This window comes from Engystomops pustulosus, chromosome 9 (assembly GCF_040894005.1).
Source record: "Engystomops pustulosus chromosome 9, aEngPut4.maternal, whole genome shotgun sequence".
Classification (NCBI taxonomy): domain Eukaryota; kingdom Metazoa; phylum Chordata; class Amphibia; order Anura; family Leptodactylidae; genus Engystomops; species Engystomops pustulosus.
In genome coordinates this window covers 88,827,657-88,843,287 of record NC_092419.1, presented here as the reverse complement: position 1 = coordinate 88,843,287, position 15,631 = coordinate 88,827,657, and positions in this window count along the sequence as shown.

Below are 15,631 nucleotides of genomic sequence, written 5' to 3'. Positions count from 1 at the left end.
AGTACCGTAACTAGGACAGCTTTTTAAAATTTAGCTTCAGCCGAACTCGAGTTTCAAAGGGTCCGCTCATCAGTACTTGTAATGTGTAACGAGAGATCATTAAAAAATTACATTCAAAATGTAAAATGCCTCTCATTACTTTCCCAATAAAATAAAGTAGATAAAAAAAGATAAAACACAACTGCTGTTAGAAATCCTTGGAAAATTATTTATTTGTTTGGGGTCCAACAACCAAGGAGTTTGGTTAGGAAGCCATTGGTTCTGAATCTTTATAATTTACATGTCTGATCTGGGATCTCAGAATTAAAAGTATTCTTCAGGTTCAACAGTTACATCATAGTTGGCCACAAGGAGACTAATGGCTGTAGCCCGGCCCCTAATGACTGATAATAAAGGGGTCTGGTCTGGAGTCTGATAACTTAAGGGAAAGGTATGTAGTCCTGTGAGACTTTTTAGCAGTAAAAAGTCTCAAAATCCCTCAATGTGACTACTTTGAGATTTTTTTACACCAAAAAATCCCAGGAAAACCATTGATAAATAACCCCCATATAGTATATACACACCATGCATCATATACACATCACAGATACAGTATATATACATCACATAAATGTTATATAAATAATATACTGTACAATGTGCAGCATATGTATATAATGGTGCACATACTACACTCTTTAATGTGTCAGATCGGATGACGGGGCCCCCCGACACTATGGGCCCAATAGCAGATGCCATGGCTGCTACCACTGTAGTAATACCTCTGTTTGAGGTCAAAGATCTGTAATATGAGGGAGTGTGGTCTAGGGTCAGAAAGCAAAATGTGTGCCTTAACTTTCCCTAGTCCAGACTCTAAGTTGCTTCCTGATAATTGCAGTTGTAAAATAAGGAAAAAAAATATTATTTAATATTTCCTCATAAAAGAATGATAATTACGGATTTAATGACAGCTCTTCTTTTCTTTCTAACTTTTCTAATCTTCCTTTTTTCTCGCATAAATCCTACCACTATGCCAAAATGTCACATAGGTCTCTGAAAAGGCCAAAGGAGACGCTTCCTCGAGGAAACGGTCTGACAATCACTCAGCATATTGAACTTATAATCAAACCTTGAGTGGGGAATGATGTAGACAGTAGTAACTATAGTAACTTTGATTGTATGCTTAAAAAACACAATTTAGATTGACCCCAGTGACTGCAGAGAGGATACGCTTAATCACGGTCAGCTGTCGAAACCCTAATGAGAACTTGCACTCGGTTCGCTCTGGCTTTCCTCTTAGGTGCAAATCTTTATTACTGTCTCCAAGATATGGTGAGAGATCAATCTGACAACACAAATCTAGTCCCCAATTACTAATTGCATCCCATCCCTAATCAAATGTGACCAAACTGCAATCCATGATGATCGATTTAGGGCCCTTTTACACAGGCCAAAGAATGAAGCCATGATAATGATTGGCTGTTTCTAAGGAAGTTTGTTCCAAGTCATTTCCACATTAAAGACTGATGTAGAAGACCCTCCAACAAATACCGTATATACGCAAGTATAAGCCAAGACACCTAATTTTATCACAAAAAACTTATTGATAGGAATTCATTTGTCACAGCCTCCCTTCGCTAATGAATTGCCCCGCAGCCTCCCCTCACTAATGAAATTCCCTGCATGTTCTCCTTCTAATAAAATGCTCAGCAGCCCCCCAACTAATGAAATATCCTGCAGCCTCCCTACTAATGAAATGCTCAGCAGCTTCCCCCACTAATTAAATACCCATACAGCCCTCCCACACTAATGAAATGCCCAGCAGCCTCTCCTCACTAATAAAATTCCCCATTAAGCCTCTCCTCACCAATGAAATGCCTCATGCAGCCCTCTCCTCACTCATGAAATGCCCAGTAGCCTCCCCTAACTAATGAAATGCCCATAAACCTCCCCATCACTAAGGAAATGCCCAGCATCCTCCCTTCACTAATAAAAGGCCCAGCAGTCACCCCTCAGTAATTAAATGCTAATAACCCCCCCCCCATTACTAATTAAAATTGCCCAGCAGCATCCCTTCACTAAGGAAATGCTCAGCAGTCTCTCCTCACTAATGAAATGCCCTGCACAGTCTCCCTCTAATGAAATGCTCAGCAGTCTCTCCCACTAATAAAATGCCCAGCAGCCTCACCCACTACTGAAATATCCTGCCGCCCCCCTACTAATGAAATGACCTGTAGCCTCTAGTGATCAAAGCAGCTCCTTTGCCCTCATTGCTTTCTGTGTAGCAGCGTGATAGAGACAGGTCCATGAACTCTGCCCTCTGTATCATGGTTCTTTGGGCACACAGAGTGCATGGACTCTTCTCTACCTACCCTGTTACCCAGGAAGTTGGAAGGCAAGATTAGGTGCCTACAGCGCTGCAGGAAAGTACTGGTTTTTTTTTTATACAAAGTAAACGCTGTGTGAGGCTTTTTCAGCACAGAAACTGCAGTGAACAACTCAGCTTATACTCAAATCTATACAGAAGGTGTTTAATTATTATTTGGCAGACCACTGGTACCTTTACAATGGCCTATTATCAGTAATGACTGTTAGTCCCCAACTGTACTAATAATTGGCCTGTGTAAAACGGCCTCCGGGTGCCGCAACCAGTTCTATATTTTATTTTCTATTATCTCATTAGCCATTGATATTAGAATATTATTATTAGAATAGTCACAATGCTTATGTCCAATCCATCTACAGGTTTGGAGCTTGGCACTTGAATTGCTGTACCAGTAATATAAGAACTTGTCACATAAACAGTACAAGATTCTTTGGCTGTAATTTCACCAGACATACTATTCAGGCAATGAATTTGCAGGAAGGTATATAATTAGTCTACAAAATGTGGTTTATATGTACCAGAGAGAATCTTTTGTTATGTACTGTAACTTTCGAACTGACCACAAATAGCAAATACAAGGTAAACTTAAGGGGAATGTCACCATATTTTACCCCATCAAACTCCCCGCCCCCTCAAGTAAGGTATGAAATGTCCTTTTTAGCATTCAACTTTCTTCTGCGTTTAACTATAAGAAATCTTCTCTAAAATCTTGTGAAAATGAGCAGAGAAGAGTCAGATTTTGCCTGAGATGAGTAAAGTTTAGAGTCTTCAGACGCTTCTTCTGTTTACTACCTTCAGTTTACTTTCAGTAAATTAATTAAATGTAAATTTAGGTAATAGTTAATAAAAGAGAAAACTAGCTAAACCATAATAAAAAAAAACAATAAAAGAAGAACTTAACTTATCTGCTGCAGTTAAATATAACCCGATTATACAAAGGTGAGTCTTTTAGCAAGACCTGTCATCTGTCCATTTATTAACCACTTGTATATGGCCATGAAAAATATATTTTGGAATGATATATTCTTATATAATGGACTCTGCCATGTCTCAGCTTATAAAGAAGTTATTAAATGGCTATGTCCTTACAGCCTGATTTGAAGTGATTGGACGGTGCCATAATCTTTATGGACCCTTGTAACATGATTTAAAGGAGGAAAAACAGTGCAACACAGAGTTATATGAGAAGATGCTCCATGATTTCTTATTTATGTGCTATGCAATATATTAGAAAGTGGACTTTCAGTAGAGGTGATAAGGAAAGGGGTAGCAGAAGCTGAACCAGCAGCAGTCAGCGTTGTGTTGTTTCTTGCATGGAAATGGTTGTCTTAAAGGGTTCGTTCACTTTCAGCAAAAAGTTGATATTGTGGGGCACATTTACTTACCCGATCGCTCGGAGTTCCCGAAAGTGCATTGTCCGTCCGGAATGCAATGTATTCATTTAAATTGTGTGCCCGATTTCCTGCATGTGTCGCTTCCCCGCTCAGGTCCGCTGGAGTTCACCTTCTTCCTCCCGATGCATGTAATTGTTTGGCTTGCGACACAATATTTAAGTTAAATCCTGCGACTTATCCGAATCCATTGGATCGTCCGACGGCACGCCCCCCGATTTCTGTCGCATGAAAGTCGGGCAATTGCGCCAAAATCCAATCGCGTGCACCAAAAACCCCTTTTAAATCCCTGGCCCAGCGGCGCAAAATGGAAATCGTCAGGATGTCCGACGAAAGTGCGGTCTGCGGGGCCTTTAGTAAATGAGCCCCTGTTTATTTAATAAAAAGTTAAACAATTTTCCCATATACTTTCTGAATTCCTCACGGGTTTCTAGATCTCTGCTTGCTGTCCTTGTATAGAAAGCTTCTCTGTTTACTTCCAGTGGATAGAAATCTGTTCCTGGTCATGTGATGTCACACAGGTGCATGATTCATTATATACCTGGTCATGTGATGGCACACAGTTGCACGATTCATTATATACCTGGTCATGTGATGGCACACAGGTGCATGAGCTGCTAGTATCGCACATAAGTTGCACGAGTCGTTATTATTAAAGAGAGCACTCTGTGCGACACTAGCAGCTCATGCACCTGTGTGACATCACATGACCAGGTATATAATGAATCATGCAACTGTGTGACATCACATGACCAGAAACAGATTTCTATCTAAACATAGAAACATTCTATACAATGACAGGAAGCAGAGATCTAGAAAACCGTGAGGAAATGATCCTAAAAAGTATAATGAAAAAATTGTATAACTTTCCATTACACAGACCATATGAATTATGTGCCGAAAGTGGACAACCCCTTTAATTCTGTGATTTTTTTTCCTCAGAGAAAGTACCAGGCTCTTAGTTTAATATTGGTAATGTTACTGATTACAAATCAATATAACTGATGAATATGTATAAAGAGCTTGTTCTCTTTCCATTATAGCTTGACAGCCTCAAATATAATACTTTTAGGTAACATTTCCTCATCAAGCCATTTATGTGAGTCTGTTAGTACAGATACTTTGTCTTGAGCATTTAGCCTAATGTGAAGGCTGAGATGTTGATCTATGTAAAACCTGCATTTTGAGTCATTCGATGGTAAAACGGTACTCAGCACTTCGTATTCCGGCCGTCCATTCACGTCCAAGTGTGTGTATATGTCGCCATGCTGCGCCAAGCATTCATTGACGAGAAAGTGCAGTCGACAATTTATAAAATATAGGCCTTCGCTTAGAATAATGAGATTTCCATCTTGGTATTGCATCCCATTTATTGGGCCTTTCCACAGGATTGTAGAATTCTTTTTCTTGCCATTCCCTGAGTGAAAAAAAAGCCGTTCAGTAAACAGTAAAGCAGAAACGGTTTTATTAAAACATTAATCTGACTAAATGCTGTCGATAAGCTCTCTCGACTGCCAAATATTCTGATAACTGAACATAACCAGGCTTCTGGTACCAGTGCATGCGCCAAAGACAAGTTTTGGGGAGATCAGAAATGTCTCAGGTAAAACTGTTGCTCATGGAAACCAATCAGGGCTCAGCTCTAATTTTATAAACAGATGTGATTAAATAAAAGCTGAGCTCTGATTGGTTGCCATGGGCAAATAGAACAGTACTCCTCTTAGACTTATAATAAATCTCCCCCAAGGTGTATACTCCACTCTCACTGTGTGTGTGGCAGATCTCGTAGTCTAGTTGGAGGCAGCCATGACATTAATCAATGCATTGGCATGATTACAATGAAGACTCTGGATGCCTCTTGGCACATGCACAAGACTCCAACTCACTGTGGGAGATTGATCCAGCTCAGTGGGGCACATTTACCCGGTCCAGTCACGATCCCGCAGCGCGCTTTCCGACGAGGATTCGGGTTTGCCGAGATTTCCTAAGATCATGCGCCCGATATCCAGCATGTGTAGCTGCTGCGCCGAGGTCCACTGGAGTTCACCTTCTTCTTCCTGGTGCATGTGAGTGCTTGATCTTGCGACACAACTCGTTTTTTAAATTCCGCGATTTTTCCGAATCCGTTGGGTTGTCACGTGGAAGTGCCAATGCGCCACAATCCGATCGCATGCGCCAAAATCCTGGGACGATTCGGCACAAAACGGAAATATTCGGGAAACCCAGCGAAAGTGCAGCGTTCGGACCCTTAGTAAATGAGCCCCAGTGTCTTTGAGGTAAAGTGTTCTAGTTGCGTATAGCAACCAATTAGAGCTCAACTTTCATTTTTTAAACTGCTGTGGGAAAATGAAAGATGACTTTTGATTGGTTGCCACGACTAACTAGAACAGTTTAGCTCGAAGACACTACTGATAAATTTCCCCCATTGACTATACAACTTATCCAAATTCATGATTTGTGCTGTATAATTTGTCCTGCAGCTACATGCCATTATCTGATATGTAAAATGCTGATGACAGGTTCCCTCATTTTCAGTTAATTTCTCATGAAAACAATTCAATGCAATATAACAAAATGCTAACAAAACGATTAGCACTTGACAAACACTCAGGGGGCAAAATAAGACACACACAGATTACAGAATATATTTGTAATACAATTTTGTGAAAATGATTACTTGGGAAACCACTGTGATTAATCCCTAACACAGATCTACAGAATATGGGCTTATTAACATGACTGTAATGGTAGCTGTGATCTGGTTGCAGTTAGTGATCTATGGCGCCCAGGCACAGTGCGGTGAGCACACAGTGGGTCTTATTTACTAAGGGTCCCGCATTTCCGTCGGGTTGTCCGACTTTTCGGGGATCGCACCGCCGGGACAGGGATTTAAAAGGGGATTGTGTCGCATGCCATAGGACGATCCAACAGATTCGGACAAACCGCGGGATTTAACATTTAAATTGTGTCGCAAGCCAAGCACTTGCATACACCGGGAAGAAGAAGGTGAACTCCAGCGGACCCTATTGGGAAGCGACAGATGCAGGATATTGGGAGCACGCTCGTAGTGAATCGCGGCAGCTGTACATTCTCATCGGGGAACATACCTCGGGGATCGTGCAGGGACTGGTAAGTAAATGTGCCCCACTGTCTCAGCGCACTGGGACCGAGCCAGTTGTCTTCGTATAGAGCGGGGACCCTCTCAAGGAAAACAAAGTCGTCTAAATGCGGCCTATATTGGAGGCAAAAGTGCTGGATCCCAATACAAACTCTGTCCCAGGCCACCAACTACAGTGTATTATTTATTGTACTGGTCCCTTATATAAGTAAAGGCACTTTATTTTACCCTAAAGCGGCTGGGACCAGGTAAAACTCCAACATCTATACAGGCAGTCCTCGGGTTACATACAAGATAGGGTCTGTAGGTTTGTTCTTAAGTTGAATTTGTATGTAAGTCGGAACTGTATACTTTATCATTGTAATCCCAGCCAGAACTTTTTTGGTCTCTGTGACAATTGGATTTTAAAAATGTTGGGTTGTCATAAGAACCAGGAATAACACTGAAGCTTCATTACAGACACCTGCGATAACTGTTACAGCTGATCATTGTAGCCTAGGACTAAAGTACAAGAAATTACCAATATCCAGAGGTCCGTTTGTAACTAGGGGTCGTATGTAAGTCGAGTGTTCTTAAGTAGGAGACCGCCTGTACTCCCTTAAATTATACCCCCGGCCAGAGGGGCTTTCATTTTTTTGGATTCATAAATCATACAAAGTTTCAAGTCAAGCATAAATGATATAAAACATGTAAAAAGCACATAGGCATGGAAAACGTACAACTAGTTCAAATCCAATTCATACACAAGTTCCATTTCCAAACTGACCACAAAGTGTAAAACATATGGATGAGCAGGTGCTGTATTACCAACCACCTTAAATTTCTCCACTGCGAGTGTTGTAAATTGCTTTTTTGATGTAATATTGCTTTTTTATTCAGCTTTTGAACTTACATTTGAGTTGTGCATAGTCTGTTCTCCGACAGGGACAGCTATCTGAAAGACAGTAAAAATTATATATATATTAAAAAGTAGAAATTATAATGCCATTTGGGACAGTTAAAAATATAAAAGTTATTTTCTGAACATTTTTACAAAAAAATAGTGAATCAAATAACAAAGCATCGGATATCATGATCAGTTATTGGAAGAGAATGCAGTGTTTCGATGAGTACTTTGGGGTGCTTACCAGGGGCGTAACTTGGGGGGGGGTACAGAGGTTGTGGTCGCACCAGGGCCCAAGAGGTTTTGGGGCCCTTATGGTGTCACTTTCCCATATGAGAAGACTATTGCTATAAACCATACATTATAGTCGGGGGCCCGGCACAGACTTTGTACTGGGGCCCATCATCTTCTAGTTACGCCACTGGTGCTTACCCCTTACTATGCATAGCAATGTACATTGTTCAGCGTCTATGCTTCATGTTACAGCTCATTGTCATTCACCGACTGTCAATGAGCGGCAGATAGGCCCTGGTGACAAATGTGCCTGACATCACTGCTTATTGATGCGGAAGATAATCAATAAAAAAATCCCGCAGAACCAGGGTTAAATATTTGTTAAGGAATTATAAGATTAATTTTTGTAGCTAAACAATAATTACCTACATAGAAGAGAGGCTGCAAAAAGGCAAAATGCAGACCATGTAATAGTTAATAGGAAAATTACACAAAAGGTGATGTGTAGTAATTACACAGCGGGTGATATGTACATCATCTGAAGCAACAAACATAGCGATGCACATGACTGCAGACATCCATGCCTGGAAAAATAGTTGCATGAAAAAAAAAATCTACAAGCAACACTAACAAAAAGCATCACTTCTTCCACAGGAGACCATAATGTGCTACAGTGTGATCATCAATGGGTTAATGGAAATCTACTATCAAAATCAATCATGACAACCGAGGGACACTTACTGCTACAGATTTTAAATTGGTAATCAATAAAATGTAATAATTCCTCTGGTATGAACACAACACCATTAATTACTTTGTTATCATCCTTCTCCTCCATGAAGTTCGGGAGGTTGTAGAAGCCGTGGTCAACCGTCTTGAGTCCTTCCCAGAAAGGAATGGAGCTTCATCCAGGTAGAATTTTGTCAAGACGTGGAGACTTTCAAAAAGTAACCACCCTGACACAGCCCTGAATACATGGACACGAGAGATGGGACAAGTTTGGGGTTGTGTCGCAAGACCAGGAGGTCATGTAAATCCTATAAAACCTCAAGGAGCCCTTTCGATGCCTCAATGTGGTCACGACAAAATTTCAGCCAAGAGTGAGAGGCTCTCGCAAAGTAGCCAGGCCATGGGAACTGCAGCTCTGAGGCACCACCGACTCAGGGCTCCAGGAGGACAGCTTGTTTTTAAAAGCCACGACCAGAACAAAGGAGGTTGGTCATGGCTTCCTCAATCTCCCAATTCAGACTAATAAGATTCAGACTGTTTTCAAATTAAAATGAAAATGGTCAAATTGGTCAAATCGAACTACATTCCCATTTGTAAAAGACTAAAGAAGATGCCATAATAAAATGGTGCTATCGCACTTTGAGGATAACCACCATGAAAGCCTTTTGCAGTAATTGAACATTTACCGGTAGTTAAAATCCTGTAAATAGAGAATAGGTAGAAATTATGGTAAATATACATGTGTGTGGGGTTGGCTTGCATAGTAAACACTGAGGGCTAGGCTGTGAAAAATGGCTTAAAGGGCATCTACCACCAGGACAAAGAAGTGTATGCAAATGAGCCTGAGGGGCTACCGGCTCCATAGGTATTAATCTTTCATCCTGGTGGTAGATGTCCTTTAATACCACAAAATGACATATGGTAGAATACATATGGCTATATCACATTATAAGTGTATCCTAGTGTATGAGGTGTGACCTAATGACTATGACTAAATATATTAACTACAAAGATTTCTCAAATTATCTATTCATTCCCAGGGATGTAACTGGAGCAAAGGTTTGCTTTAACAGATGAAGGGGGGGGGGGGTTCTCATAACTGTAACAAAGGACCACTCACATAAATAGGGGCCTCATAACTGGAACATAGGGCCACCCTCAGCATGGGGTTTCTCATAACTGAAATTAAGGGCCATCCTTATAGATGGGGATCCTCATGACTGGAACAAAGAGCCACACTCTAGGATTGGGGTCCTCATAACTGGAACAAAAGGCCAAACCCATAGATGGGGATCCTCATAAGCGGAACAAAGGGACACCCTCATAGATGGGGGTACTCATAAGTAGAATAAAGGGCCACTCTCATAGACGGGGCCTTATAGCTGGAACAAAGGACCACCCACATAGATGGGGGCCTTATAACTAGAACAAAGAGCCACCCTCATAGATGGGGGTCCTGATCACTGTAACAACCCTTATAGATGGAGTTCATCATAAGTGGAACAAAGTGCAACTCACATAAATGGGGGCCCTCATAACTGGAGCAAAGAGTCATTCTCATAGATAGGGGTCTCTTTAACTTAAAAATAATGATACTTTGGAACTCTCTGTGGAAGTATTTACACCCTCTTGTGTTTAGCGTAGGCCTCCTGTGTATCTAGCGAGTGGATGTGTCCGCAACCAAAACTAAGCCAGCCACTACCTGATGTATTATTTAGGAGAACCATGCAAACATCAAAGGTGAATGTTCGCATGGTCTAGTTAGGGCAGAGGGGAAATAACCACAAAAACTAAGTAACCGCAATTATTTCAGGTCCCGATAAATGTCCCCCATTGTTTCTATTCTACTTTGTTACCATAGCACAGTGGTGGCAAACCTATGGCACTGGCACTCGGAGGCATCTCTGTGGGCACACAGGCTGTCTCCCAGGCACAGAGTTTGCAAAACATGGTATCTTCCTGCAGTCTCCGGCAATCCAAGTAGAGCCCTGCTATTTTAAAGTGACCCATCCTGTGCTGCTTGGTCCTGTCTGAAGAGTGAGAAGGTGTGGACAGGGTCAAAATGGAGCTCAAACATTCTGGTAGTAATAAGTTTGTTAATACCTAAATTGCTGTGTTGGCACTTTGGGAAAAGCTAGTGTGTTTTGGGTCTCATTTTGGACACTCGATGCCATCACTGCCATAGCATAAGCCTCATTGGCATCTCTAATATGAGGGTCAGTTCCTCAAGTTCCTACTTTTAGGATCCGATATGTAAAAAAGGCAAAGAAAAAATTGTATAAATGCTATGCAGGAACTTAATGTATTTGGAAAATGTGGTAATATCTTTGAAAGTTAAGGCAAATTTTCTATTGAGCAAAAAGAACATGTAATAACCTCTGCGGAATAAAGGGATTTCAAAAGCTGTAAGAAGTGCGATATGCATGGAGAATACTTCTTAATATTCCAGGCAGATCCTTTTCTTGTTTTTGCAGGTTTAAGCTCATGAAACAAAGTTATTATTTCATTGCACTGTTGATCTTACACGGAGGTTTTGCCACCTGTTTCTTTAATTCAATGACTGCAGTGAAATCCCTGTGGAAATCGACTGCAAATTTCGATTGAAAAGTAAGAATTGACTATTAACTGTAATAAACATCTCCCCCTGCTGGACTCACAGCAGAAATTACTGCATTGTACTTTCCCCTGTAATCATAATTGTTTTCGCTTTTGTCACTTATGAAAAGAACTGAACAGTGAGGAAGGAAGCCATTAGTGCTTAGAAACCACTCGCACACAAAAGAATGAAAGCTGCCAAGCTAAGAGATTGCGCGCCTCCTCCATTACCTTTTAGAAAATGCCATTTTCACAGTCGGGTTATACCAATATTAGTTCAGAGAAGAATTTTTATAGACAGGTTCATAATTAATTACATTCAGTCGTTGCTTTGTGCTTCAATTGCCGTCAGATATTACTGGCAAAAAGGCAATAAGGCTACAATAAAATCTGAACTGATACAATATTGCGAGAATTATCCCAATTTACTGTTTAATTGGCTTAAAATCTAATGCAGGTTCCATCGATAAACTTGCACCATTTAGAATACTATGGGGCTCATTTACTAAGGGTTGCGCTGTTCACTTTCTCCGGACTGTGCAGCTTTTTCGGGGATTACACCGCTTGCACATATATTTAAGAAGCGTCTGTGCTTGGATTTTGGCGCATCTGCAGTGGCACCCATGCGACACAATTTAGGGGACGGACTGTCAAACGGTCCAGCTAATTCGGACTGAGTGCAGGATTTAACTTTCAAATTGTGTCGCAAGCCCAAACACTTACATGCACCACCAAGATGGTGAACTCAGACCTGAGCGGGGAAGTGACACATGCAGGTTATCGGGCGCACGACATTAGTGAATCGCGGCACAGTGCATGATTGTCGGACAATGCACTTTCAGTGAACTACTGCGAGAATATTGGGGAAAATTGGAGTAATTTGCACCTGAAATGTTGTGCCCCACATTTCTTGAAGGTTTTAGACAGTTTTAGACTGTTTTCCGACTCGTCAGAAAAAAGGGTCGTGAACGGACAGAAAATAGCATTTGCGCCAGAAAATTCAATATTGTGGTGAAGCAAACTAGACGCACTAATAGGAGGTACAACTCACCAGTCTCATACTGCACCAGATTCATCATCCAGCATCAGACACAAGGATTAATCTGGTGCAGCAGAGATCTTTCTGTTCTAGTTCTATTCTGCACTGGTCTAAATACCCACACATTAATACATTTCCCCCAATGTCTTTATTTGCCAGAGAGGCTTTTGGGCCGCCCTTATAGGGCAGGTGCCAGCACTGTGCATACCCGCGGCCCATGGCTTATGAGGGGGCCCACATAAAATATAAGGAATCCATTGACTTATGTGGGGCCTTTATATAAAATAATTATAAGGTGACTGTATATATAATAACCATGAGTGGTATGATAAACTAGGAAATATTTTAGGGAACAGGAGACTGTTTTAATTTCTGAATTTTAATGCCACCATGTGCCCACTGAGGCTCTGTCGCCCAGGGGCCTACTGAATTCTGGAGCCGACCCTGCCCCTTTAGGCCACTTGTCCACAAGCAAGGTCTGAGAAACCTTAGGGTGGTTCCCCATGAGTAAGATTTCCTGGACCGAACTTATAATTAATGGACTAAACTCCGTTCAGCATGTCCGTTCAGTTCAATGGTTCTAGGTTCGGCCCGCAAAATCCCAAAGTAAATAATCATATTATCACACGAGATATATCTAACTTAAGCTACCATGCCAAACTTTGTCCTTAGGCACAAATATTTACAATCCAAATAGATACTACAATCTAGAGCATCCCTAATGAATCAAACCTACCTTACTCATGGGGAACTGGCCTAAGGTTTCTCAGACCGCATTTGCTTGTGGGCAAACGGCCAAAGGGGGGCCATAAGCCTCTATATTGTCTTACATTCTGCTATTGTGCCATACAGAGGTATAATTAGACTGTGTGCTGAGTTGTCAGTTGTACCCACATAACTTTTATTTAAATTCATTAAAAATTATTACAATATTTGCATGCCAAACACTTTGTATTCTGAGATTACTGATATGTGTCTTCCAATGCCGCTCTGTGCGGTTACAGAATTTCCTGGACTGAACTTCTAATCACTGGACTAAACTCAGCCTAACCGTTCAGACCAGTGGTTCTATGTACGGTCCGGAAAATTCCACTAGCGAGTGAGTTTCTTTGACCTACCTTACTCGGAGGCAGCCAACCTAAAGTTTCTCAGGCCGAACTTGTAATCATTCTTAAAGGCTACAACTGGCAACCCGGCAACTAGTCTAGTTAAACCTCTGTATGACACAATTACAGAATCATAGAAAATATAGCGGCATGAAGACAATATAGAGGATGAAGAAAGTAAACAAAACTGCATTAATATCAATGCGCCGCTAGAGTGAATTTTCTTATAATATTGAACCATTAGTATTCAGTATTGTAAGCTGTAGTGTAATGGATATCTTCAGTTACTTACTGTAGCATGATAGCAGAAGGCTCATGTCCATCAAGTCTTTCCCAACTCTTATAGTGTCAGTCAAAATAAATCCCTGGATCAATATCCCATCTTAAAAAAATAGTTGCTATTACATATGATATTTTGATAGCTATAAATACGTCCAGGACAGGGGCGGATGAAGACTGACATGGGCCCTGGGCTGTATGGATATTATAGTCTGAAATCACTTCCTACATATGGTACTAAAATCAGCTTCTTGGGGAATGGAGAATGTGTACCTTCTGCCTGCTTTCAATCTGCGGTGTGGGTCCTTTGGACCTGAAATGCCTCTTGTGTCCATGTGTATTGAGAGCATGAACAGATGTTCGAGAATTTCATAGATATCAGTATCTCAGCATAAAATTTGGTAAGTGGTTTGGGTGTCATGGGCCCCCTAGAAGGATCCCTATAGGACCACCTATATTATATATATACTTATCCATGGCCCTCTGTGACTTATCTAGTATCTGAACTTTTACAATGTCCTCTTGCAGCGAGTTGCACAGTCTCGTTGCTCATACAGTGAAGAATCGTTGTCTAAGACAAAGGGGAAATTGTGCTCGAGGCCTAGAGGATGTTCTCATATCACCACTAAAGGTCTTGGTGTAAAAATATCATAAGTAATCATGGACCTGCTTTGTGTCTGATTTTTGGCAGCTCTTATACTGCTAAAATGAACAAAATTTAGACCACGGGAAAGTCTAGAAATTCTAAAATTGACCTTGTTCTAGGGTTCTTTAGACTAATGGGTGGTCCTGGCATTAAAATAATTTATCTTAGAAATAGTAAATAATTTCATAGGTTTTTTTAATTCGACTATGGGCCAAATGATTTCTACCTCGTTTTCTTCCCTTCCTCTGGATTAACATTGTAGGATAATAGATTGGATTTTTAACCTTATCTACTACGATACTAAACCCCTTGTACTACCATGAGGAAATGCTGATCATCGTATATTCCGTTGCACTTGTGTATTTTGTAGTTTTGCAACAGCTTGTCCTATTATATTTTCTGCCATAAATAATGTGATGATCTGATTTAAGTCGGCAGAGACAGAACCTCCTGTAGGCAAAGTAAGATGCACATGGATGAACAGGTTATAAAGATTATTGTCAAAAAAGTTGCTTTACCTTACTACATTAAGGTAAAGTGCATCATTCTGTTTCAATGTAATCACCATCAATGTCCTATTTAGGAAGGTGCATAGGCATGGGGGGGAATTCATTAAGACCGGCATTTAAAAAAAATTCCCCCCACCGGTGCTCATCCTCTTAGTAAAAATGGGCACGATCTCTGCCAGGTCTGACCTGCTCAGACCAGGTCTGATATGTCAGAGTTTTCTGCTATAGTCTCCACTGGTTTTCCATTCACAATCCTGCCTGCCCACTGACAGAACAGTCTGTACACATTTAAAACCCATATAAATACAGGTAAAGCTGAGTTATTGTTATAGATATGAACATCTGTGATCAGCACTGGCACCGAGCATTTAAATGTTACTTGCGCGTGGGGATCGCCATCTTGGGCCGGGTTGTCGCCCCTCGTGACATCATCGGGTGGCGTTGATTTGTTGCTGTGACAGCAGGGAATCTATGTGAGACTCCCCAACATGTCATTCAGTCTGTGATACGCTATTATAGATCAGTGAAAAAATCTACTTTTTTTAAAAGTAGACCGACATGTTTTGATCCCAAGCATCTTATATCATGACTAAGACATTCGATGTTGAAATGTTGTGTATCCCACAACTGCTGTATGGCTCAATAAAAGAAGACCTGGTTTTCACCAAGACCTTCTTGGCATCCTAAATTGTGATGGACTACCTTTTCCACTTGTTGACTCGTTTGCTGATTATTGT